The 27866-nt window shown below is 41.7% G+C and overlaps 1 protein-coding gene and 1 long non-coding RNA gene across 2 annotated transcripts in view; one reads left to right on the top strand and one right to left on the bottom strand.

Moving 5' to 3' along the window:
• ADAMTS12 (ADAM metallopeptidase with thrombospondin type 1 motif 12) overlaps positions 1-27866 on the bottom strand; it is a 303108-nt gene that overhangs the window by 235014 nt on the left and 40228 nt on the right. The window lies entirely within an intron of this gene.
• Positions 538-9815, top strand: LOC119871572. The gene is made up of 4 exons (XR_005358618.1): positions 538-815; positions 4075-4425; positions 5951-6157; positions 7494-9815. It is a non-coding gene; the product is annotated as an uncharacterized LOC119871572 (long non-coding RNA).

Genomic DNA, 27866 nt, shown 5'->3' with positions numbered 1-27866 from the left:
AAGATACCTAGGAATAAACCTAACCAAAGATGTAAAGGATCTATACCCTCAAAACTATAGAACACTTCTGAAAGAAATTGAGGAAGACACAAAGAGATGGAAAAATATTCCATGCTCATGGATTGGCAGAATTAATATTGTGAAAATGTCAATGTTACCCAGGGCAATATACACGTTTAATGCAATCCCTATCAAAATACCATGGACTTTCTTCAGAGAGTTAGAACAAATTATTTTAAGATTTGTGTGGAATCAGAAAAGACCCCGAATAGCCAGGGGAAGTTTAAAAAAGAAAACCATATCTGGGGGCATCACAATGCCAGATTTCAGGTTGTACTACAAAGCTGTGGTCATCAAGACAGTGTGGTACTGGCACAAAAACAGACATATAGATCAGTGGAACAGAATAGAGAATCCAGAAGTGGACCCTGAACTTTATGGGCAACTAATATTCGATAAAGGAGGAAAGACTATCCATTGGAAGAAAGACAGTCTTTTCAATAAATGGTGCTGGGAAAATTGGACATCCACATGCAGAAGAATGAAACTAGACCACTCTCTTGCACCATACACAAAGATAAACTCAAAATGGATGAAAGATCTAAATGTGAGACAAGATTCCATCAAGATTTTCACTCTTTCTGATCGCAGAGGCAAATGACTGAGATATCTTGTCACTGGGAAGTGGAACTCTCAGCAGGAGATGTTTTCACAGATTAATCAAAGAGCTATCTCTGAAAGGGGCTGAGCTGGAAAGTTTGTTTTTCTGTTGAGCACAGGACCAAACCACTACCTCCCAGCCAAGTTCAACTGGGGTAAGTAAAGAACTGAATTCTAACCACAGGCAGGTTGCATCTGTCAAACAAAAGGACACCACCCACGGTGTCACCATAGGGATAGTGCTCATCACCAAAGATGCCTCCACTCCCACCAATGCTATGGTAACAGTACCATGCAAACCAAGTTCTGATGGATACCTGAGTCCCTATTTTCTGCATCTTTTTCTATTACTCCTCATAAATGTCCTCACTGAGTGCTCTGCTTAAAATTTTGAGATTTCAGGCAACTTCCACTCTTGGCATCTGAATATAACACCCAGGAGTAGCTTACAGAAAATAACCTAGTCTTTACTTTTTAAGACACTGCACCTCTAAATCTTTCTCTGTCCTCCCCCCATCCCAAGTAAACCTCTTGAACAGTATTTGAATAGCCAGGCAGAGTAAATATCCCATGACTTGTCTCTTATGGGAGAGGTAGTATATTTGCTGTTATTAGGCAATTTACATAGGTAACAAGTTTACTACTCCAGGTGCGGGACCTATTAAGAGCAATATTTTGATTATTCTTTCATTTAAGAAATGCTTACTGAAGGACTCTATATGCCAGACATTACCTTAGGTACTAGAGATCCAAAGGCAGTTAAAAAGCAACTTCTACCCTCAGAAGGAGACCTATCCATAAACAGCAAGTGTCACTGGTATCATGTGCTAAAGATATCCAGGGTAGGGTAGGTGCCAATGGAGGTGGTGGTCAGTCACTCTAGAGGCCCAGGAAAGGCTCCATCAATGATCAGGCATATAGACTTCTGGAAAGATAGAGGCATTGATGGTATTGTTCTTAAATTTCTCCAAAATTCCTCCCCCAAAAACAGATGGACAGACTAGGATAACTGAACAAAAAACCCACAGACAAAAGTACCACAAACCCAAAAAGAAGAGTGGTAGAAACAAACAACTGACAGCATCAGAAACATTACCAGGGACAGGACAGAAATCCCATTGGAGAACCTTACACTCAGCAACGGACAACTGAGAACACTACATGTGACCTGAAGTGCTAAGTGCTGTGACCCTGGAAAAGGCCAAAGGTGTCACACAAATTCACTTTTAGTGCGTTGAAGTTTGAGAGGCACTGGCCTGAACCATTCTAGTTTGAGTATTCTTCCTCAGGATACCATCAACAAGCAACACTGAGAACTACCCACAGCCACGTTCATGTTCTCTGGTGGTATCCAGAGTGCAAAGGTCTCTATGGTTCATGGAAGTCAGATGGGGAATGATGTAGGGCAAGAAGACAGGAGCCCAGCTGTGTCACCTACTGGCAGGTCATCCTTCCCCAAAGATCTTTAACCTCCTTACACCGTCACTGCTCATTAAAAATGGAGACATACAATAGGCACTTCACAGGGCCATTATAAGGGCTGAATGGGTAACTGTGTGCATAAATTTTTGCAAACCAAAAACTGCCCCCAAGGATCGATGATGTTCTTTCAGGGCCTGTGGTATATTAGGGTGTCAAACATATTCTCTTCTGCCCCGCACAAGGAATACAGTTCTCTGCTTTCTGACTTTGGCCTTGTCCACATGACCTCTTTTAGTGAAAAAGATGTTAGCAGACTCAGTACAACTGAATGTGTGAACAAAGTTTGCATAGTGGCACTCACCTTCCACATCTCTGCCATTGCTCTGGGAAGAACTTCCACCAATAGCTGCTGGCCTCAGAAGGATTATGCTTGGAGCAGATCTGAGCCCAAACCTGCATGGGGAGCCAAGGCCAGCCCACTCAAGCTGACCTGTAGATGTATGGGCAAGAATAAATGACTTTTAGGCCACCAAGTCTTCACTTTTTTCCTCAGACTAAGAGATCCTGAGAAAATGACAGTACTCTAGAAGCCATTTCAATAAAATGCAATTTATAAGTGAAAAGAAGAATGCTTTGTCCAAAACGAGATACTAGCCTAAGGCAATTGAATGGGGAGATAAAGTATCAGAACCACTTGGAAATTGCAGATGACACCTATCTGACCTGCTCACCATCCCCACTCTCCTCAATTTCTATAAGATTTACCAGCCTAGGAGTGGGGGGGGTGGGGGTGCAGACACTGAACTCCAGTGAGTCATTTAAAGAGCACCGTGGGCTACAGAATAGAGAAATATTTGAAAGCCAATGGGAACCGGCATAGCAAAGACGAAGTTCCCATTCATTACATGTACTTTTTTCCCCACAAACACACAAACAATGTCTGACTAGAGCCAGTGTAATCATGGGAGCAGAATTAGGAAGTCTGTAATTTACTGTAAAATATTATAGTCTAGTCACTATGATATTATACATGCAAATTAAAGTTTAAGTACTAAGATTGGCCAAGCTATCAGCCATCTAGCATTAAGATAAAAAGAGACACACTGCCCAAATGGCTCCCACAAATTCTGCTATTTGGGTCAACATCATCAGTCTATAACCTTGCTGATTACCACAGTGTATATAAGAATATATTAATGAAAGTAGTGTCTTGTGGATTACCATAATGAATATGAGAAATGTGTTCTCACTGAGGAAACTAAAGATGTTCAAGGTATATAAACTGGTAAGATAGCTGAGCAATGCTTTCCATTCTTGTATGAACAAGGTATAGGAATCTAGCAAGGCCAAAAACCTATACAGGGCATACGAGCCTGAAGCCTTAATCAGACCCACATCCAACCATTGGCTGCACAGCATCCTGCCCAGGAAGGTAGCTACGTCTGCCTCAAATGAGCTGTTCCATATTGGAGGTGGTGATGGATGGGGGAGTAGAGCACCTAAGAAGAGAGACAGGAGGGTTTCGCCAAGCTTACAGAAGGTATCTATGCAATATTTTGTGCCTGCCTTGTTAATGAACGCTTGTTTAAGAAGTGTCTGTATGTGTGATGGGAAAAAAAAGAGGTTATGATGTCTATGCCACAGAAGAAAAAAAAAAGCCTTTTCTAATTTGGTAAAATAACTTTGTAAAAAATTATAGGACATTTAAAAGTAAATTAGATGTAATCATGTTTAATTAGAATCCACTGCAGTCTAGGGGGTAAATACATACAAATTCTAATATTAGATGCTAAAGATCCACTGCAAGCTTTAGCTTTCTCATCTGTAATACAGAGGTCATATATACCTTAAAGCAGTGTTATATCAAGTGGCACAATGCATTATAATAATTACAGAGTACTGAGTACTCACAGCAGATTTGGAATATAGCAAGAAATACTTCGTTTTCAAAAGGTGTTATTTCCCCTCTCTCCTCTCGCCTCCAATATACAGATGTTACTGAAGAACCTAGAAATACATTCGGTATATATACAAGGATATATTTAATGGAAGCCCAGTCTCTTAAGGATGGAAAAAGCACTTCTGATGACAGTCTAGCTGAGTACCTTCTCAATGCAGGCCTACAAAATGGATGATACTGGCCAGTTATGGCCGGAAGTGGTAACAACTTTTCAATATGGAAAAGTACATAGAAAAGTAAAAGCATCAACAACCTCAGGTTAGCCTTTTACATTTTAAAAACTGTTCACTGGAGTCCAGGCCAAGGAGTTCCAGGTCAGGACCAGTGAGGGAGCCACTGCTAACCTCCCCTTTTCTGCAGTTCCTGTCAAGAGTATATTTCAGGTGAGTTCTGACCTGCACAACCACATTACTGAGGCAAAAACCTGAGGAACTCTTCACCTTATAGCCATTTTTTTTCTTCAGCTGAGACAGCAGAGATGATTTATTATACGTGTGTTACATTCAGCCACAGATGAAAACAGAATTAGTCCCAAAAGTCATGGGCCAGGGCAAAGGGCAAAAAGGGACTGTTTTGGTATGAGGAAGGTGGGTCTCTCAAAGGTGGTCATCTCAATCAGATGGCAATGGATGTTCTAGATCCATTGAATCAAGTTCTAAAAAAGTAGACATGCAGTCCAACAATTGGTACCAGAGTCCCTAGCCTTTAGCTTTATTTCTGCTCCTGTGGCTTCCATGGGTGCACAAGCTACCAGTCTACTTGGACCTCTGCTTCATCTTTTGTCTTTTGCTGCCTCCTCCACTTGGCTCTCATGGTGTAGAGTTTTCTAAGAAGATGGTGCTAAGGCTCAGAGAGCCTTGTGACCATTCCTAAAGAAACTCAGTTTCTAGTGTAGAATTTAGATTCCAGATCCTCTAAATGTGTTAGTAACTATAGAACTTACTGGGGGAGAAGGTCTATAATACTTCATATCTAAGAAAATGAATTTTCTCATGTTAGAGATTTCCAATGTATTCTAGTTATTTCTTTTTTTTTTTTTTATTTTTTTATTGGTGTTCAATTTACTAACATACAGAATAACACCCAGTGCCCGTCACCCATTCACTCCCACCCCCCGCCCTCCTCCCCTTCTACCACCCCTAGTTCGTTTCCCAGAGTTAGCAGTCTTTATGTTCTGTCTCCCTTTCTGTATTCTAGTTATTTCAATCATATTCCTACGGAAGAAACACCATCTGGCTAATCTTGGGCAAGATAACTGCAGATTTGGTGCTTCCCTTCATATGAGGGAAAAGGACAAGCTTGTGACCAGGCCATACAATGGAAAGCATGATACCCGGAGTCTGGCAACTGAGGCTCTGGTCCCAGTCTCACCCTTAAATTGCAATTTCGTTTAAAATGAAATGAATGAATTGACATGACCTTGGCAAATGCTCAATTCCTCCGAGCCCTAAGTCTCAATATGCAATAAAAGAAGAAGCTGATTGAGACTGGACCTAAAATTCTTTCCACCACAAATATAACATAAGAATAAGTTAGCTACAAATACCACTTGCCATTTTGGCCATATTCAACTTGAACACACATTGCTGATCATGACTCTCCTTGAATTCCACACAATGTTCTATTTGCCCTGCCCTGGTATACATTCACTAATCCTTCAAGGGACACATGTAATTTATTGTCCAGTTTTTAAGTGCTTCTGTATTTCTGCTGAATTAATTATGTCATCATTTTTATGGCATTTTTATTCATTTTTCGATTTAAATCCAAAGAATCAAGCATTGAGTCAACTGAGGCTGAGGATAATAATCAAATAAAAAATACAATACCAGGATTTTATTTAATTATTTTGTTCCAGTCTTTCAAGGAAGAATATTACATCAATCATATCTCATTGCATCCTCACAGGTACCCAGTGATCTCCATGTTACAGATGAGGAAAACCGGGATTACGGAAGGGTTAGGATATTTGCCCAGGCGCACACAGCTAGTAAGAGATGGAGCTAAAGCATGAAGCTAAATGTGTCTGGTTCTGGAGTCATGCTGTTGTTCATCTCTGATGTACCCTGGGATTTTAGAGGCTTCCTTAATGAACAAATACACAAATGTCCACAGGTAGGTCATTTCCTTTCTTAAACTTTGTTTCCTCATCTATAAAATGACTGTTTCGGGTAGAGAGAGACAAAATGAAGCACATACAGAGGCCTTAAGGGAACGTGGAACTCCGGAGGAGATAAAAGTCCAATATTGTTGAAACAGAAAGAGAAAGGAGAGAAATGATTGCTGTTACAAAGGAGCCAGAGAAAAAAGGGCCCTGTGAGCTGTGTGAAGGGGTTCAGGCTTTGGTTTGAGGGCATCGAAAGCATTAATGGGTTTTACACAAGGGAATGACACAAGCCAATGTACGTTATCAAAATATCACAGAGGAGAAAAAGTGGCAAACGCACCGCCAGGGTTAGTGTGCTGGCAGGAAGCAGCGGGGAATCTGCAGTCGTGGTACGGGAGACTGCCCCGGGCACTGCGGCAGCACTGGGTGACGGGGACAGTGAAGAGCGATGTACAAGGGAGAATCAGCAGAATGTGCGGGCTCGCTGGCTGTGGGATATAACAGAGGAGACAGGGACACTGGCAGAGAAAGGAAAGGGTTAGAAAGGAAAATAAATACAGTTTTGGACAAGTTGAGCTTTATGACCTCCAAGTGGAGATCATCCATAAACACTTGGAGCTCAAGACAAAGATTTGAGGCAAAGGGTAGAAATGCATCAGTTGTTTCATGCAGGTAACAGTGGGGGGAAGATGAGGCAAATAGCACAGCATAAAGATGAAATAAAAGGTTCGGGATGAAGCCGAATCTGCCGAATCCAATGGTCTGGGAGGTGCTGGGGACCTTGATAAGAGCTGCTTTGAGAAGCAGGCAGGTGTGGAAGGCAGAGGGCAGCTGGTTGGTAGGGGCCTGGTGCTGGGAAGAGGGTAGCAGACAGCTCCACTCACTCAGAAAGCTTCCCTAGGAAAGAGGGAGGAGAGGGTTGCTTCCTCTGGTGGGTAGGGCTTGTTGAAATGGAGTAAGGGGCATGCAGGGGCCAGGTAGGGAGAGATGGGGAGGGGGCTACAGGATCAGGCTCCCAGAAATCCCCAAAATGTGGAGGCGTAAGGAAACCAGAGATAAGGGCACACACCAGACCAGCTTGCCCTAGCTGTCAGAGATGAGGTCTTGTTTTAACAATCACTTGTGACCAATTATCAGACCCTAAAAAAGGAAGTAAGCCATGAAAGGCATTATCTCAATGGTGCTGTCAGTAGAGACGGTAAAAGAATTTAAGTTCCTTGGTTAGTCTTCGACCCTAAAAGGCCTCCATGTCAGGGACCCACTCACTCCTGAGAGCCTTTTTCTCACCCCTGTATCCTTGCTTAATAAAAACTCTATCACTTTACTCACTCCCTTGTGCCCAAGAGACTCATTCTTGGACTCCGTGAGACCAGAACCTGGCTCTCCTGCTTCAAGACGCCCATGGCCATGGGGACAAGCTGTAGGGAGAGCAAAGTGAAGAGCATGACACGAAGGTGACAGCTGATCCTACAGTGTTCCCAAGGAAGTGAGGATGACAGGATCCAGAGCCTGAGAGGAGATGCATGGACTTTAGATAGGAGGAAGGATGCCTCTTCTGGTAGAGCCTGAAGGAATTAGAAAAATGCACATCTTTTACGGACACGAGCATAATCTGCTGCAGGGACCACCCAAAAGCCAAGCTTGGGAAAAGCTATTTCCATGCACTGAGATGTTTTAGGCACAGGGGAGCCTCCGTCAGCAGTGCTTCTCCAACTTGACGAAGCTGTGGACCCTGTGAGAAGCTTTTAAAAATGCTGACCTCAGGCTACACCCCCTTACCAGTTAAACCAGGACCTCTGAGGTGGAGCCCAGGCTCCAGGGATGAGGAAACTACCACCCAAGAGATCCTAACTGCTGTCAAGTTTAAGAACCGGGTATCTAGAAATAGGATTTAATTTAACATTTTCCATTAAGAATTAACCACATATGGTTAGAACCAAAAAAGAACTTTAGAGAGCCTTCAGTTTTAAAGCACACCAGCAAATTTATAAAGGAAAAAGAACAGAAAATCTCTGGGTGCACACGCAAAGGGCAAGCGTCATTCGGATACACATTTTTTTTACTTGCATAGGTTTGCGTGAATGAACGGTTCGAAATAAATGTATTTCTTATTGTGGGTCAGCCTCCAAAAAGTTTGAAAACCAGTGACCTGAGTAAACTACTTTCACTGGTGACAAAATGAGGCTTAGATAGATTAAAATAGTCTTTTTAAAAATAAATAAATAAATAAATAAATAAAATAGTCTTCTTTAAAGTCACACACACACACACACACACACACACACACACACACACACGGGATAGCAACTCCCAGCCTAGAACCTAGTGTTCCTGACAACTACCTGCAGAGCACCTGCGATCTTCTATTTCCTGTGTGTGCTGGTTTCCCCTCTCAGCTCTGTAGTGTAAACTCCCTGAGGGCAAGGATTGTGTCTTCCATGCTTCAGGTGTACCGACATTCGCAGCTTTTAAAAAACTTTAGGCCTAGCACCGAGTCAGTACATAAGAAGCGGCAGATGTTTCAATCCTTAAGAAGATGAAATTTAATGGGAAGGTCAGGTTAGAAGTGCTTGAGAGCGTGATGTCCCGGGAAATGCTAAATTGTGGGGTGCTAAGAGTGCTTGGAGCAGCCCCAAGAGTAGAAGCCCAGCGTGATCCTCACAACGCACATCTCTCCTCCCTGAAAACGCTGCCCAAGCATTCTGCATCTTCATCTCTAGACAATGCTACTGGGTAAGTAGAACGCTCATCTGGTAGCAGGGGTGGGGAAAAAAGGCTTTAAAATAGGTCTGTAAAAATAAAAATCCACCAAAGAATTTAATGTCCCTTAAATAGGATTTGTGTGGTGGCTTCCTCTTAGGCTTTCATCCTCCTAAAAATTCCAAATGCCTGTAACCAAATATTGAGTGTGTTTTAACCAGGCGGTAACTGCTACTTTTCATTTTCTCTCCAGCTTCCAGGATGATGAAAACCAAATGTTCGGATCACAGTAAATTCACTAGAAAAATGTTTCTGACTCATTACATCCTCCTGCCCCCACATGTGCTCTTTATCGTTTATGTTTATGCTATGGGTCCTCTTCAGTTGTGACCTATTGCAAATCTACTTGGAAGGAGAGGTGAAGAATTAGACCTGATTCTCATGTGAATCCCACGGATGATCCGAGAGCCCAGAAAGGAGGAGTGTAACACCAGAATCTAGAAACCTTGCCCTTGAAACAGAGCTCTGGTCACCGAAGGATCTGCCTTCCTTCTGCTCCACTTTTGGCCTCTGGACACAGAATAAAGCCAGGACTGTCCTTACTTGACTCCGTAACGGCCTCTGGGGACAGTGGCAGTTGTCTCTTGGCCAGGCTCTGTCGTTTTTCTGTCCATACGCTCACCACCCGTGTCTTGCTTCATAACTACATCAAGTCTGGGTCGCTCCCTCTGCTCCCTGGCCCACCTCTTCGCTGGGCTCTGTCCTCGGCCTCCTCTGCCATTTAGCTACAGCTGTTTGCCCTAGGGGGTGACATGTCACGGCAGAAAGAAGAGTGGCCTTGAAGTCATCGCCAAGTCTTGGCCCTGCCACTTCCTAGCCCCCTGACCTTGTTCTCTCAAGATGCAGTTGCCTCATCTGTTAAAACAACAACAAAAGGCCAGGAGCCACCAGTGCTCATTCTGTCCACTCAAGGGGTAAAACCAAACTCAGTAATGGGCTGTAAAAACACTCTGCAGCCGGGAAGATCAAAACCTGAGCTCTCCAAACTTTAAGTTGCTTTAAAGTTCCCCCAAGATGTTTGTATAGAGGGAAAAGACAAATGACATGCAAAGATAAATAAGGAAAATACATAGTTTGTTGAAAGTAATAAGCACAAAGGTGAAACTCAAAGCACGGCAGGGGAGTGCAAGGAAAGGGTGATTATAGCTTTAGTCTTCGGGTTTTTAAATTTTTTTTACTTAAATTTAATCTAATTAATACGATTAGTTTCAGAGGGAAAATTCAGTGAGTCATCAGATGCATATCACACCCAGTGCTCATTCCATCACATGCCCTCCTTCACGCCCATCACCCAATTATCCCAAGCCCCTACCCACCTCCCCTCCAGCAACCCTGTTTGTTTCCTAGAGTTAACAGTCTCTTATAGTTTGCCTCCCTCTCTGATTTCATCTTCTTTTTCCAGAAGGGTGATTTTATAAAGGGAGGTCAGAGTAAGTCTTGTTGAGAAGGTGATGTCTGAGAAAAGACTTAAAAGAGGTGATGGCCATGTAGCTATGGGGGTGGGGGAGTGGGGAGGCACTGATCAAGAAGGGAAAAGACCTTATGGGGAGGGGTGTGTGTGCAGGCTGTTCAAAGAACAGCCACGAGACCAGATAGCTGGAGGTGAAAGGAAGCAAGAAAAACAGAGAGGAGTTGAGGTCATATTGCTCCAGACCCTGTAAGCTGTGTTGACTTTGGCCTTTACTCTGAGTGAGGAACAGTACTGAAAACAGCCTATAATGAGGGTGAAGGTGGAAGCAGCCAGACCAGTTAGAAGGTGATGGCAATAACCCAGGGGAGCAAACAAGGTGTCCAGGACCAGGATGGTTCCAGCAGAGGAGCAGGACAGGAGGTGGAAGCCAGACCTAAGCTGAAGTTACGGCCAACTAGATATGCAGACGGATCTGGTATATGAAGGAAAGAGTGAAGTCAGAGACAACTCAGAGGACAGGGAAGCCACTAGGTCAGATGGGAAGACGGTGAGTGGTACAGGTTTGGGGAGCAAGGTGAGAAGTTCAGTTTTAGATAAGTTAGCGTCTTTAGCTCAGGTGAACATACAGAAAGATGCACACATCTTACGTGCACAGCTCAGCGACTTAAGACACAAGGAACACACTTGGATAATCAGTATCAGGATCAAAAGATGGAATATTTCTGCCAACAGGGAAGGCCGTCTTCATATCCCCCCTAGTCACCATTCACCCCAAAGGTAACTCTTATGCTGACATTCATCACCATAGATTTGTTTCGCCTGGTTTTGAACTCCATATGAATGGGATCACACATATGAACTCTCAGGCCTATTTTTCTCATTCAGTATTAGCTTGTGAGAAATACCTACGTTGTTAAGCATAGCACTGGCTCGTATTGTTTTCACTGTTGTATGTTATTCCATTGTTTGACTACACTACAGTTCACACAGCCATTCACTGCTGATGGACATTAGGTTTATTTCTAGTTCGGGGCCATCACTGATGCCCTCTTTCTTCTCTTCTCTTTTACTCATCACTTTATATACCACCAGGACAGAAAGAGACAAGCACCCAGGACCCTCTCATAGATCCTCCTTAACTCAATCTGCAAACTCATCGCCACTTTGTCATCCTGTAAGTAACAAGTAGTGTGATACTCTAGAAATACCATGAGCACCCAGACTGAGTTCTGGTCTGGCTCTACCTCTTGTATCTCTGGGCAAGTCAATGGACCTCCTTAGGTTTCAATACCCTGAAGTGAAAAGCAGACTGAACTGCTTTTGGGGTCCACTTTGTCTTCTGATTCCGTTTTCCTCATCTTCAGGATTGCAACATTCCACATGCCTCCAGGGATATTTTATCCAAAGAATCCAACCCAAAAAATGACTATGAAACACTTAAGTGCTTAGTGCTGTGCTAAGTGTGCAGTTAGAATATAGACCAGTGGGAGGATTCCAACAAGAATACAAAACCAGCAGAAACAGCCAGGCTGGGAGGAAATACGGGGTTTCCTGGGAGCACTGTGGGTGAAGTTGAGGAAATGGATAGCAGATGAGGAATGAGTGAGTAGGATTATTCTGAATCAGTTTTACCTTAATTGCCTACTTGTACGTCTTTACCTCAGATACCTTTACTTCTACTGGCCTCTGTCAATACTGAAACCTTCTCACACTGAACATTCTTTAATTCCTATATCTTTCAGATGAAAGGTAAAATTTCTGAGCAACATAAACCTATTTTTCCTCTCTAAGTGTCTGTGTGGTTTTCAGTGCTCCCTTCTTGTGGTTCTGAGTCAAAAATGAGAAACAAACAGCCACTAAGTCTACAAGCTGATCACAGTATGTGCTGTTAGCCAACTCAGGCTGTGCTCTTAAAAAATACTAGACTTCTACAGAAAACAGCTGCTTGAAGGACAATAGGAAGGATACAACTCTGCCATTTCCAAAAGGCGATGAGAACATCAATTTGTGCAGCCACAATGAAAACCAGCACAGAGATTGCAAAAATTAAAATAGAGCTACCATATGATCCAGCAACTCCACAGCTGGGTATTTATTTAAAGGAGACAAAACCCACTATCTCAAAAAGATCTCTGCACCCCCATTCATTGCAGCACTATTTGTAACAGTCAGGATATGGAAACAACCCTAAGTGTCCATTGACAGATGAATGGATAAAGAAGTTTGGGCATATTTATAACAATATTATTCAGCCATAAAAAAGGAAATCCTGTCATTTGTGACAACATTGAATGGACTCTGAGGGAATTAGACCAAGTAAAATAAGTTAACAAAAGAAGACAAATACTGTATAATCTCACTTGTACATGGAATATTTTTATAAAAAACAAATCCTAGATACAGAAAACAGATTGGTAGTTGCCAGAGATGGAGGCATAGGGAGTGGGCAAAAAGAGTGAAGGTGGTCAGAAGGTACAAACTTTAAAAAGAAAAAAAAAGGCTTAAGAAAAGAAAGAAAGAAAAGAAAAGAAAGAGCCAGCCAGTCACAACACAAATTCAAAACATGTGGAATGAAGGAGGGAGGACAGACCATAAAGTACAATGTTGAATAAATAAGAAAAAAAAAAAAACAACCTAATCTGAAACCCACAGGTGATAACTAGTCCATATCTTACAGAACGTACTCACTTGAACTTCACTGGAAATTGCCCTGTACCAGAATCAGAAGGATCATCTTTGATTATTCATTCATCCACACCTGCCACCTACCGTGTAGTCAGTCAGGAAAGATAGATGATCTCGAAGCGTGGGAGTCCCTCACACGCATCAGTCCCTGCCTCTAAGACCTGAGGTCTTAAGCTGGAGTTCCTGCTTTTCCCATTGAACATCCTAATAGGAGTTCCTCCACTTTTTATGATGGAAAATAGCCAACATTACAAAAACAGAAAAATTTAACAAACTTCCACATCCTCATCACCCACTTTTGACAATTACCAATTTGTGGACAATCTTATTTAATCTATAGCCCACTTGCTTCCCCAACTCCGTGTCCCAGATTATTCTGTGGCAAATCCCAGACATCAGTTAATTTCATCAATAAATATTTTAGTATACATCTCCAAAAATACAGATTCTTTAAAAAAAAAAAAACTACAACATTATCACACCTAACAAAATGAACCATAATTCTTTAATTTCTTTTTTAAAGATTTTTTATTTGTTTATTCATGAGAGACAAAGAGAGAGAGGCAGAGACATAGACAGAGGGAGAAGCAGGCTCCTTGGAGGGAGTCCGATGCAGGACTCAATCCTAGGACCCAGTGATCACCACCTGAGCCAAAGGCAGACGCTCAACTAAGCCACCTAGGTACCTCCATAATTCTTTAATTTTATCAAAATATTCAGTGTTCGGATAACCATGATTGTCTCATTATCTTTTTAAACACATGACTTTTTTCTCCCCCTTGTTTTTTTTTAACATCACATCATGAAAACCATTCCATAGTATGATATATATTTATTATACAGCAATTTAATATAATAAAGCATGAGGCTTTCCCATGTGAACAGAAAGCTGCATTAGCCACATGGGGATTTACTTGTCTGTAGACGCTCCTCTCAGAAGAATCTAAAAGACACAAAGGCTTTCTCCATTAAGCAGCAAGAAGTCATCCCACAATGGGGTCATGAGTGATGTCATTCCTATTCTTGACCCAGATGGGCAGGGCAGAAGGGCAGAAAAGAGAAGAGAAAGGAAGACCAGAGAGAGAAGCTCTCAGGACTCATATAAAGCTAAAAGTTTCCCCCATGGAAAGAGAAAAAGGAGCATTCAGCATTCCCTGGCTGCCATTTTGTATTTGTGATTATCTAGTAGTAATTTCACTAATCCTTTCTGTTGGTAAACTACACATGCAGGCCCTTCAAGATGTTCGCATAGTGAGATGACATTTACTTAGGCATCTCTGGCACTGACTGTGACCTTGGGGAAATCACTTAATTTCTCCAGGTCTCAATTGTATCATTTGTAAATTTAGAGACTACATTACAAAATCCCAAATGTTCCTTTAAACTCTTAACATTTTGTGTCCTTTTTTTAAAAAATTGAAATAATTGAAATCACCAGAATTATTTGGGATATTTAGAGTAAAAAAATATGAGGACTTCGCTCTTTGCAGAGGGCACTTCACTCTTTGAAACCAAGAGCAGATTGAAATTAAGCACAGAGCAGAGTGCTAACAACAACCTGGCTGTTATCATGTGGGAATACCGAAGGAACCCCATGGATTGTTCACTTCTAAGAAACCTTTATGTGTGGCATGTCCAGAATCTCTTAGAGAAAGACTTTATACAAAGCTGTTAAAATGTGTTTAGGAGGGGCACCTGGATGGCTCAGTTGGTTAAACCCCTGGCTTTGGCTCAGATCATGATCTCAGGGTCCTGGGATGAGCCCCACAAGGAGCCTCATGTTGGGCTCCATGCTCAGTGGGGAGTCTGCTTCTCCCTCTCCCTCTGCCCCTCCCCCAAATTGTGCTCCTGCTCCTACACTCTCTCTCTCATAAATAAATAAAATCTTTTTTAAAATGTGCTTAGTAGATCATGTATGGCATCTGCACAAGATGCTACAAAATAATTCATGGGCTGAGGACATAGTTCTGTAGCCAGTAGAACTGAGGCCAAAATCAGCTAAGTCAGGAAATTTGTTTCATGATGGGGTTGGATTTTTTTAATTACTAAATGATAACTTTTTATCACTAAAGCGTAAAGAGAGTTTGGGAAATAAAGATTAGGAAAATATTACCAAGTGATTAGTAACACCGGTAACAACCACTGATGACATTCTTAATAGTTTTAAATATCTATGATCTTTATACTTTAAAATTGTGAGTCATGTTCTTTTCACATTTAACAGTATTATGAATTCTCTTCTTTATTATCAAATAATCTTCCAAAATACTGAGAATGGCTACATAGTTTCCATTGTATGAAGATACTCCAATCATTTGAGCATTTCCCGATTTGGGGGAATTTGATTTGTTTCCAGTTTGTTTTTTGTTATTATGGCCAATGCTTCTACAAATATACTTCCTGATGGCTGAATTTTAAAGAGTATACTGGAAATAAAATTCTAGAAATGGAATATTTAGGTCATAAAACATGCACGTTTTTGTTCTGATCTAATATCAACATACTGTTCTCTGAACATACTTATACCATAAGTCATCCCAACCAGTGGTACATGAGTGTGTCCTCTCTCTTACCATGGTCACTCCTTGCTAACTTTCAGGTAATTAAAAGCTGATAGGCAACAAATACATTTTAAATAAAAATTTTAAATAAAAAAGAAAGACTCATTCCTGTAGCTCAGCTACTCTAAAGTCATATTTTTATCAAATCCATCACAGTGCTTGCTTCATTTCTCTAGCTCTGAACTCATTCTGTAGATACTAATCAACAACCATCACTCCTTCAACCTCTTTACTGAAGGGTTTTCAATAAAATAATGGATCTCTGCCAAGCAAGTCATCAATGACTAAATTCTGGCTCTTTGTTTGAAATTGTGGAATTTTAGATTTGCTAATTACACTGTTTACTCCCTGTCTAGACCAAAATAGTAAAACTATTATTCCAAGTGTATCTGATCAAGATTTAGGGGTCCTCAAGTCATGTTCCATTTCATTGCTACAAATCTTTCTCTATGATATTGCTTAGAAAAAAATTATTATTACATTTTTCCTTCATCCCTTATCCCCTCTATTCTTGGACTTGATACTTATCATCATGGAATATTCCACTTCCTTTTTTAAAAAAGATTTTATTTATTTATTCATGAGAGACACACAGAGAGAGGCAGAGACACAGGCAGAGAAAGAAGCAGGCTCCCCACAAGGAACCCGATGCAGGACTTGATACTGGGACTCCAGGATCACACCCTGAGCCAAAGGCCATCGCTCAAACACTGAGCCACCCAGGCATCCCAGAATATTCCACTTCCACAATTGTAGACCTATTATTTCTGTCTTTCACGGCATGCCTTAAACCTTGATTACTTTGATTTTAATGCCTGGAAAATGAAAAGCCATGAAGCTCCATGTAGTTTCTAACCCTGCTCTCCAAGTGGCAAACCTCTTCCTGGGAGCATCCAACTGCCTACCTGAAGAGTCAGAAAACAGAAGCACTACTCCGGGAGGCAGATTTGGGTCCTAGCTTTGGTTGTGTGATTGTACTTATTTTTCTCTGGGCCTCAGTTTCTTTTATCTGAAAATGAGGGAATTGGGTATATTCTCTAGAAGGCTTCTTCCATCTCTATGATCTTCTCCAAAAGTTCCTAAGTTGCCGATGAAAAGGGAATTTCCAGACATCGATAATTTTAAAATGTCACTGCCCAGCAATTTAACTCAATCAAGAAAAATACAAAGCCCTCCTTCAGAATGCCCATAACATCTGTTGTACTGTCTATTCTAGTATCTTCATTATATTCGATTGCGAGCCTTTCTCCCCAGGTAGCAAGCACAGTTGCTTTCAGGGGCCAAACCAATAATATTGAGTGAAGCATGCTAGCTTTCATTCTTTCGAGATTAGCACATGGTTTACTCTCAGACACACAGATGGTCTTCTCTTTAAAGGATTTTGCCCTCTCCCACTTTTCTGATACATTTAACACCATGGGCTTATTTTTTGTTTCTCTCCTTTTCATAGTTATTCATGAGAAAAACAGTACTGCTCAACAATTAGAAAACAAAGGTCCAAATACAATGATAAAGGATGACTGCCCCAGCGCAGCCTTAGTGTCAGATGAAACGCAGGGAGTGGTGGGGGCTGCAATGACCTTGATAGGACTTAAAGGATCCAGCTGGGAGGAAGAGTTGGCCCCCATGACTCTAGCCCCACTGGCATGCAAGCCCATTGTTGTAAAATCTGCTTTTTTTAGGGACGGATCTTCATTTTCAGGTAGAAACTCCTGATATTTTACCTGCCAGCTCTGGTTTATGTAAAGTATAATGCAAATAAATACATCTTTGTACAGTCAGTTTAGGATCTACCTTGTTGGAAAATAAAAATGAGAAGCAACCATCTGATGAGACAAAGGTCTCATTTTGGAATCAAAAAGTGAAGGTGAGTGGGGGCAAGAAAGAGAGAAACATGAAGAAAAGCAACCTCCAGGGTTTGAAATTATTAAAGATTCCAAAGCATATCATGGTCATGAGCCAAGCCACCCACTGAAGAGGGTCCTTTCTTCTCAATAATAACAGATAAAAATAACAAGAATTGAGATATACTGAGAATATTCCAGATTCTGTGCTAGGACTTCATACAGTTCATTGCATTTGAAACCTCAAGATCCCACAGCTTCAAGTGTCTTACCCAAGACTCAAACCCAAGACCGTGCTCTTAACCTCTATGCTCTACGCTCTGAAGCTGCTGGCCTGAGGAAGGAAGCAAAGGAGGTGAACCGTGCACTTGTAGCAGCCTCACTAAAGGGCTATGGGCCTCAAGTGCCCGTGAAGGAAGGAAGTCTCCCTTCTCCTACCCAAGACCATCTGTCCATTCATCTTAGCAGAGAAAGCTGCCCCCAAGTTTACATTTTGGCAAGCTTCAACGGGGCAATTTAGTCAATGTTTAAAATTTTCAAAAAGGAACAATAATAATATAAACATGCCTGAAAAAGTCACTTCTCCCACTCTAAGTCACCCAGTCTTCTCCCAGAGCAAAGGGAGACTAGGAAAGAGCCCTGCTTGTTGCCTAGGAAGAGGAGCTAGTCAGCTAGCATTTATTAAATTCAACAAGGAGGCTACTACAGTGAGGTGGGTCAGATGCCATGACAGCCTCTATGAATAAAGCAAAATCTAAGCCTATACACATCTCAAGGTTACAAAATCAAAAACCTAAGGACAACCAAATAAACGGCCAACTAGACTTTAAGTTATAGCCAATCAAATACTTTCCTTTCCTTGCTTCTATGCCTTACCTTGGTACCTGTCGGCCAGAGACTCCTAACTACTTTTGATTTCACACCGCTTGATTCCAATCAATTTTTGCTCAAATAAACTCTTCCAAATTTCAGTATGCCTCAGTTTACCTTTTAACACTCTAAAGAACGATTGTCTAGGGATAGGCCATTAGTTCAGGAATACAAATCAGGAAGAAAGGTCCTGGGATGGTATTTGTGGCTGAACCTGCCTCACTATTCACCAATCCCATTTCCTCTTTCTGGGCACACAAGACAACCTCACTTCCCAGCATCCCTCGCTCCATAAAGTTATGCAGTCATGGCTAGGATAACACTTTCTGACCTGGCCCCTAAAATCTCCTAGGAGAACCTCAGCACACATCTTGACACCTTTCAGCAGCAGGGGGAAGTGAATGACTCCAACATTTCAGAGCCACATGATGTAGGAGTCTGGATTCCTGAGTCACCCCTGGAAGGGGAGCCATTTCTTGGAGCAGAACCATCCAGAAGGGATGCTGACCCAGACTGGGCTGGGTGATGTGAATAAGAAACAAAATGTACTAAGATTTGGGAATTATGTTTTAAAATGGCTAGAAGCATATTCTAGTAGAGTACCCAGAAAAAAAATGAGAGTGGCTTCCTCTACGCTTAACCAAAGGTCCAGTTTGCATAACCAATTCTCCCCTTCAAATGATCAAAGAGCGTACTATTAAGGAAGTCTCCAGAGATAACCCCACAAAACTTACTAAAAATCTCCTTAGCTATGTGAAAAGTCAAGTCACCTATTGCAATTCTAGACAAGGCCTCTTGAGAATAGAGGTCCTGGGTGGGGACAGGGGACAGCTTGTGGCCAGGAGTCTAGTGATACCTATGGATGCACTTCTTCAGGGAGAGAAACTGAACTGGACAAACTGTTTCACTGGACAACAGTTTTAGCCAGTGGCCAAACTTTCAGCTAACAGACAAACCCACAGCAGTGAATGCGGCAGAAACTCTCGCCAAAAGAAAAAGCTGTACACTCAAGATTTGGGTTTCAAATGCCACACAAAGCCCACAGGAGCTGTTCGTTTTTTAAAGCATTCAAGTCTCTTAACTCCATAGTTGTATAAAGCCATTTGATCAATATGTAGTGATTTAAAATTTTCATGTGATCAGAATTGCTTTTGTTTTTGCAAAGAAAGACCAGATGGTTTCCAATGGATAATTCTAAAATGTACAGGTTCTGCTAAGCAAATCATGACTGAGGTAGAAACAATAACTGATTACGTGAAAATTCTTTGGATGTGGAAAAGAAAGCTAGACCAGAATGCAAGCAATTCCTTCCTGTGATTCTTTCCTTGATTCTTCTAAGGAGAAATCACAGGCAGCATTCTATCACGCAGGTCCTACATCGCGTAACCCGAACAGTGAGTCCAGACTACAACCAGGCCTATAGGATGGGGCTGAGCCAGGTCATTTCTGCAAACTGGATTTAGAGAACACCACACTGGAACTTATCCTTCCCCTGTCACAGCTGAACAAGTTGGACAAATCATTTGACTCACTTCTTGAACTGCAGTTGGAGGAGAAGTAGAGGGTTATAAAAAGCTCCCTCTTCAAAAGAAGGAGGATGAAACACATGATATTCTCATCTGTATGTTACTAGATTATTTGTTGGTGATAAGAGAGACATTTCCATGGGAAGTCAAGAGATAAATTGGTTTTTCTACTTCTTCTCTTCTAAAAGTTTATATTCAACCTATGCCTTTTGATAAGATCTATGAGTATACTTGGGATGGGGGGGGTAGTTTTTCTTCCTGAGTCATGGATCTGATAATTTTTTTTACAACCATCTACTCAGTGGGGACAGAAGATTCACAGCTCACCTAAATCATCTGTTCTTAAAATTTTAATGGGAAAAATAGTGGTACAGTACTAGCAAGTCTCTGAAGATTACACAGTTTGAGCAATGGGTTTGAGCAATAGGATGTGAGTAATTCAATTTGCACCTCAATACACACATCCCTAGGCACATACATGTAAATGACTTACAGTCTGTTTGAAAACATGTCAACTCTAGAGAACTGAGGATTACCAGAAGGAAGGTGGATGGGGGGATGGGTGAAATAAGTGATGGGGATTAAGGAGTACACTTGTTATGATGAGCACCAGGTGATGTATAGAGGTGCTAAATTAGAACATTGTACACCTGAAACTAATATTATGCTAATATTAAACTAATATCACCTAAGCCAATATTAACTAACTGGTATTTAAATAAAAGCTTAAAAAATATTTTTGATGAAAATGAGTACCACTACATGTTTTTTGGGTAACTATATAATAGGTGACAAAGTAAATGAATAAAAAGTATAATTTGTAACTAAAAAGCAAGAATAGTAGCAAATAAAAACCAACAGCTAAGTACCACCCCAATAGAAACTAATAAGAAGCTTCTGCCCCAAACCTGCAGAACTGCAGCCACCCATGTGTTTGGATGGCAGTGGGCTCTCTGCCAGGCATTACAGGGCAACTGGGCTTATTAGCAAAATACCAAATTAGAGCCCATAATAAGCCTCAGTGATGCACTAATTTTAGTTTATGAGTAATAAAATGTAATAACCCTTAACAACTCACATAATTGATTGCTGTTTAATAGGTCTTAGTCATCCACAAAAATTAAGGTCTATGGAACCATGCATACATCATTCCCTCATAAAGACCTGGCCCCTTTCTCAACCCATTAGGAGGCCATAAAATTCATGCACATCATTTTGCGCAACTGCTGGCATATCAACACTGAGCCACTGTTTGGCTCTTGCATTCTGTTACTCATAAAAAATTAACTTGTGAATTGTTAGGACCTATGAAACAGTAGAGAACAGTTAAAAATGAAAACTAGATTCTGGCACCAGGTCCTCAGAACACTTGGTATCAAAGAAGAGTCACCCAGACATATAAACACATAAAATAGTTTTTAAAAAGAGCTGATTTGATTGACGCCATGGTGAAGGGCCTTGAAAAATACTGCATGACACACACATAACGATGTAGGTGTTCTTAAAACCTGGGGAAATTATCTGGAAACAGGAAGTCCAAAGTCTGAATGCTAGCCAGCGTTTTCTTTGATTCTCACATGCATTTTTATTCTCACCTATTATTCTAGAAAGGCACAAAAGTAAGTAGCAGCAATAGCTGTTAGGTACCCAAACCCTCAATATCCCTCCCAGAATAAGTGAAGATAAACAGATGTTTTCTCAGGTCACCCTGGCTACATAAAATCGTATCCTCACCTCCTATTTTTACTCTATGCATTTCCAAAGGGACTACTTTGCAGAAGAAGAGATGGACTGATGTTACGCTTGCCTGGTAACTCTTGAGAGTGGATGGGGAGGTTTTGGGGGGGGGGACCTTGGCATCTCAGGCACAATCTTTCTTCTGCCCTGTCAGGAGGCTGCATTTCTGATGCCAAGGCAAGCAAGCACCAGCAGAGGATAATGCAGACTAAGGCTGGGCACCAGAATGCCAGAAAAACAGCCCCAAGCTACAAGGACTTGGAGAATGTAACTGAAAATCTATTCTTCAAAGCCATTCACGAACAGCACCAACCCCATCTTGAGGGAATGTTCCCACTATACTTGGCAGGCTGCTGGAATCGGATAAGGCAGCCTGACCAAGGAAAGTCACTCAGGAACATGGTGTTTTTGTGGGGTTTGGAATAGTGGCTTCAGCTTGATAAATGTAAGGTGGCTTCCTGCATAACAAGAATGCACGCAGCTCATTACTTGCATGGCAAGATTGGGGTCCTGCTGGTGCCTTCTATGACATGCCAACTCCCAGATCAAGTCAAGACTTAAGATGAGGATGAGGTCTTTGCACACTGGGAATACTAAGTGAAGAAAGATGAACAAACATGAAACCCTTTCCTGGAGATCACAGACTCTGAAAGGAAAAATGCCTGATCCCTAGGTCAGTGTGGTAGGCATACTTCCAAGATGGTCCCAGTCCCTGCTGTAAACACAGCTTCTCCCAGTTATTCAGTGGAACGCTATTCTGGGTGCTGCTGTGAAGGCATTTCACTGACATAGTTAAGGTCCCAAATCAACTGGCTTTAAAATATGAAGATTATCATACTGGTCATGATCTAATTACACGAGCCCTTTAAAAGCAGTTTTCTCTGTCTTATCACTTCCAAATCAGAAGTTGGAAGCATGAGAGAATTTGTTGTGTAGCTGCTGGCTTGAAGATGGAAGGAATGCAGGTAACTTCTAGAGGCAAGGAATGCAGGTAGCTTCTAGAAGCTGACAGTGTCCCTGGCAGCTTTCTTACAACCAGTGAGAAAACAGTGACTTCAGTCCTACAACCACAAGGAACTCAGCTCAGAGACACTTTTCCCCAGAGCCTCCAGACAAAAACTCAGGCAACCTACCACTTTGATTTCAGCCACATACTACCCTCAGCAGAGAACCCAGCCATGCTGGGGCAGATTTCTCACCTGCAGAACAATGAGCTCATAAATGGGTGTTATTGAAAGGAGCTAAGCTTGTGGTAATTTGTTTTAGCAATAGAAAACTAACACCTGGGCAAATTTCTTTTTATCCTTATTCCTTTCTCTTTCCCCTTCACTCACAGACATGCTTCTGTTTGCATCCTTGAATTTGTATACGTCCCTGAAAAGATATCTTTTTATTTTTTTAAAGATTTTCTTTATTTATTAATGAAAGACGCAGAGAGAGAAAGGCAGAGACGTAGGCAGAGGGAGAAGCAGGCTCCATGCAGGGAGCCTGATGTGGGACTTGATCCCGAGACCGAGGATCACGCCCTGAGCCAGGAGCAGGTGCTCAACCGCTGAGCCACCCAGGCATCCCAAAGTAGTTTTGTCAAAACTCTTGTTTGTATGTAGTTTGATTTACATCGATAGTATTGTACTATAGCTGCCATGCTATTTGGGGTGAGGGGATATTTTGTTTTTTAGGTTTTTAGACTTTTTTGTCTTTTTACTCAGATCTACCTTGTTAAGATTTATCCATTTGCTCTGGGTATATTGAGGATTCCCTTCTAATTGCTACGAAGTATTCCATAGTGTGTATCCACTGCATTTTTATTAATGCATTATTCTAAGTTAATCTTCAACTCCCTGCTACCCAAACCTGCGCTGTGATAAGCATCTCTCACAGAATTTTTTTTTTGTATCCTAAGAATCCCTCCAGAGTGTACACCCACAAATAGGATGGATAGGTGACAGAATGTATGAATACTTAATTAATCACATGCTCTCTCAAAATGGTCACAACCAGCACTCCCCTTGCATTGCCCAGGATCCTGTTGTCTAGCTCCTCCAAGATTTGACATTACTGACTTCCTAATCTTTGTCAGTCTCCTTGGTATAAAGCATTATTAGGTTATTTTGACATGCACTTCTCTGATGCAGTGGTTTGGAATGCTGCTTCATGTAATTATTAGCCATTTGGATTTCTCCTTTTATGAATTGCCTGCTCCTATGCTTTGCAATTTTTCTACTACATTTCCCATCTTCTTCTAGATTTGATTTGATTCTAGATATGGCTTTTACTAAGTCTTCATATCTTTTGGATACCAGACTCTTCTGGTATCTTCCAATGTAATATTTTTCTGCTAATGCAGCAGAAATTTTTAATTGTATATAACCACATTCATCAATCTTTTGCTTTATAATTTGTACTTTACTAGAATCTTTATTAAGAAATACTTCTCACCATTAACTCACTAACATATTATCCAGTACTGTCCTCACTTGGCTTCATATTTTACCCTTCACATTTCAATCCTTAATCCACCTAGGGTCCAGATTTATATGAGAATATAGTTTCACTTTTCTCCATACTATAAGCTAGTTTTCTTAACACCATCTGCTCAACAATTTACCCTGTGTAGAAGTAAGATGAGAAATATGGATGTGTTTTGAGTTGGGAAACCAAAGTGATCCCATCATTCTCTGCAGAAGGGCAAGATGTAGTCACTCGAGATGTTCGTGGTGAGAAGAGGTAAAGGGAAGGATTTGTCTCTGTAGATACTATCCTGAACATCCTCTTTAGCCCATGTGTTTTAATTACTAATCTCTGATTTATCTGCTTTTACTGAAAACCAGAGTTCCTTTCCACTTGGGAGGGTGGCAGAGAAAGGGTCATTCTTACATATACCATGTAAGCCCCGGTTACATCAGCAGTTGCCGTTAACCATACTGCTCTGGATGTGTTCCGTTCCAACACATGCCCAACTTATATTAAAATCTTTTTCATCATAAAACTGATAAGGTCCAATAAGATAAACAAATGGTTCAGTTTCGTAGGCCAGTGATGGAAGAAGAACCCATTAAAAGAACCACACTCATGAGCTGGCATGCCCTGAATGTAACATGAGGGAAGACTCTTGAGCCTGCTGCAGGACTTGGTCTCAGACGTCGAGCATTCTGACCTACCCTGTTAGCAAGGCCTTCCCCAGATACGATCTTCATTGTACACTTTAAACTCACTGCTCTTTTTTAAAGCTTTGAGGGAAGGTTTCCCATGCCTCTTCTCTTCTCATTCAGCCAGAACCTTCCCTCTCCACCTTTCCAAAGCAGTACAAAACTAACTTTCTGCTTTATTCACTCCCCTCTACTTCTCATTCAGTCTGAAGTTCAGAAGTGATTTCCCAGGAACTGCATGGAAGGAGGATCTGACCTCTGGCCTACAGAATGCCCCTGCCTTCTTTAACCCCGGTGGGTCTTAATAATTAATTCCTCCCGGGGCCTCTCTGTTTCCTTGAATTCATTCCCTGGAAATAATTCCACCATACAGCTGTAAGCAGTCCACTGAACTAAGCAACTATGGTCAGTAAGTACAAAGCCTCCCTTAAGAAGGGCCCTTTCTAGTCCCACTGTAATGTCAACCAGCTTTCCTCAATTCTCAAAGAATTCCGCCTCCCTTTACTGAGGAATCTATTTGGCACCAGGAATGGAAAGTCTATACACCCACAGGGAGTGCCAACAGCCTCAAGGCTCCTCAATGGCAGTCAGAAATCCTTCTGCATTACCTTCTGGGTCAGCCTCTACTCTACTGATTCAACGTGTTAGTATCTTGAACCCTGATGTACGAAGGAAGATAGGTAAGACATCCCAGAATAGAAAAAGACTAGGACTGTTGAATTTAAATCAAAATCAGGAAGAACATAAAGCAGCCATTTCTGGCCACCCCCATGGGAATGGGGTTCTGATAGATTAGAGGAGAAAGTGGTGAAACAAGTTTGGGGTAAAGATCAGGGCACCTGGGTGGCTCAATGGTTGAGTGTCTGCCTTCATCTCAAGTCTTGGTCCCAGGGTCCTGGGATCAAGTCTTGCATCAGGCTCCCAACAGGGAGCCTGCTTTTCCCTCTGCCTATGTCTCTGCCTCTCTCTGTGTTTCTCATGAATAAATAAATAAAATCTTTAAAAAAATGTTTGGGTCGAAGATCAAGGATCTATGAGCAAGGCAGACCAGAGTGAAATAGCTCCTGAGAGCCACAGCTGCAGCTCTGATCCTCTTGGTGGACAGAAGGAAGGAGGGACACAAAGGGATGGTGGCAAAGAGGCCAGGACAACTGGAGTGATGTGATGTGATCCATGTCACAATTTGGCATAAAGCAAACCCAATTATATGGTTATATTCATTTCCAAAAGAGATGATAATCAGCAAATGCTCAGCCCGCTAAGAAAGCAGCTGGTTAACAGAGAACAAAATAAAGGTCTAGGGTCAATGGGGGCCTAACAGCTTTAAAGCCACCTATTAAAGAAGTCTGTCTTTTCTTCAGCTTCTTCAAATAAAAGCTCAACTGTTGGCAGCTGCTGATTTGATGCCTTGATTCATGATTTAATTCCATTTTCAAAATGATTTCCATTTGTCGATGCTACAGACTCTTACCTTATGAAGCACACACACACACACACACACACACACACACACACACAACTTACACCTAGTAGCAGAGTGCAAAAAAAAATAATTGCAATAATAGGAAAAAATAGATAATATTTACTTAGAGTCACTCTGTTAGCACACAACATACATGAACTCACGGAGTCCTATAAAGTAGCAACTAATTATATCTCCATGCACTGAGGCATATAGAAATCGAATGCCTTGTCCAAGATTATACAATGAGAAGGGGACAGAAATGGGATCCCAATTCATGCACTCTGGCTCCAGAATCCATCGCTAAAACCACTCTGCCACTCTGCCTCCTAAATGATGGTGACTTATCTGCCCAACAAAAATAAACAGTGACCTTAACTTGAGCTTTTCTGGGAATGATTCCCCCCTAATTAGCCCAAACAGTAGTATAGCAGCTAAAGGCAAATATTTTGCTTTGACATTGCACTTTAAGTAACTAGTTGCCAAGAGGCACATCATTGGTTGCAATCAAAGGGCCCCGGTTCTATCTCCTGGTTGGTCCTCAGCTTGGATGACTTCTCATTCCTCAAATCTCATTCCTCAAATCCAAAGCCAAGAGCCTGCCTCCATCGCATTTACTACTTAATTAGTAACAGAATGACAGTCGCAAATGAAGCTAGCCCCCTCAAGATCTCCTTTATATTCTGGCTACTTTTCACAATTACTATCCCACCTGTCTTCCCAGGAAACAAAATACATTGCCATGGCAAACTATTAGCTCCCCAGGTGGCAGAGAGTCACGAAAGCCTGGTCCCACAGCCAAGGCCACTGCAGGAGCCAGAAGTAGGCAGGTCCTCTCAAGTACCTCCCAATACCCAGGGTGAGTTCTTCCAGAAAGGATAAAACAAGGGGTGCTCCTCAGTAAGAGACAGGGGTTCACAGGATCCCTGAAGGGTAGCTGATACCAAGCACCATTCCTTCCCTTCTGAAGAATGTGCACTTTCCAACGGTTTCAGATTCAGAGTTCAGGTGATCACCAAGACTGCCATTTGTGACTTTTGCTGAAATTATCTGAAAAGGTTCAAATAGAAGACGGTGGAACAGTATCAGCAATTTGCTTTCTAAAGGCAAAATCTTAGGGCAGCCCGGGTGGCTCAGTGGTTTAGCGCCGCCTTCAGCCCAGGACCTGATCCTGGAGACCCGGGATCGAGCCCCACGTCAAGCTCCCTGCATGGAGCCTGCTTCTCCCTCTGCCTGTGTCTCTGCCTCTCTCTCTCTCTCTCATGAATAAATAAATAAAATCTTTAAAAAAAAATAAAGGCAAAATCTTGGATTCTGTGGGTTGAAGTAATTAAATATTAAATGAGATCTTTTATTCATTTCTGAGGTATGTGCCCTGACTCATTGTGGAGCTTCATCAAAATCTAGAAACATACCACGCCTCAGTTTCCTCATTTGCACTCTGTGACTAGCTCCTACCTAACCATGTGCTTTGCACAGAGAGTGATCTGCTAATGAACATTTGGTGATATAAGAAAAAAACGTTTTGGCATGGGCAGTGTACATCTATTTAAAATTACAATATGAGGATGCCTGGGTGGCTAAATGGTTGAGAATCTGCCTTCGGCTCAGGTCATGATCCTGGGGTCCTGGGATTGAGTTCTACATCAGGCTTCCTTTAGGGAGCCTGCTTCTCCCTCTGCCTATGTCTCTGCCTCTCTCTGCGTCCCTCG

This window comes from Canis lupus, chromosome 4 (assembly GCF_011100685.1).
Source record: "Canis lupus familiaris isolate Mischka breed German Shepherd chromosome 4, alternate assembly UU_Cfam_GSD_1.0, whole genome shotgun sequence".
Lineage (NCBI taxonomy): Eukaryota > Metazoa > Chordata > Mammalia > Carnivora > Canidae > Canis > Canis lupus.
Note: the sequence above shows the minus strand (reverse complement) of the source record. Positions and strands in the feature narration are given on the sequence as shown.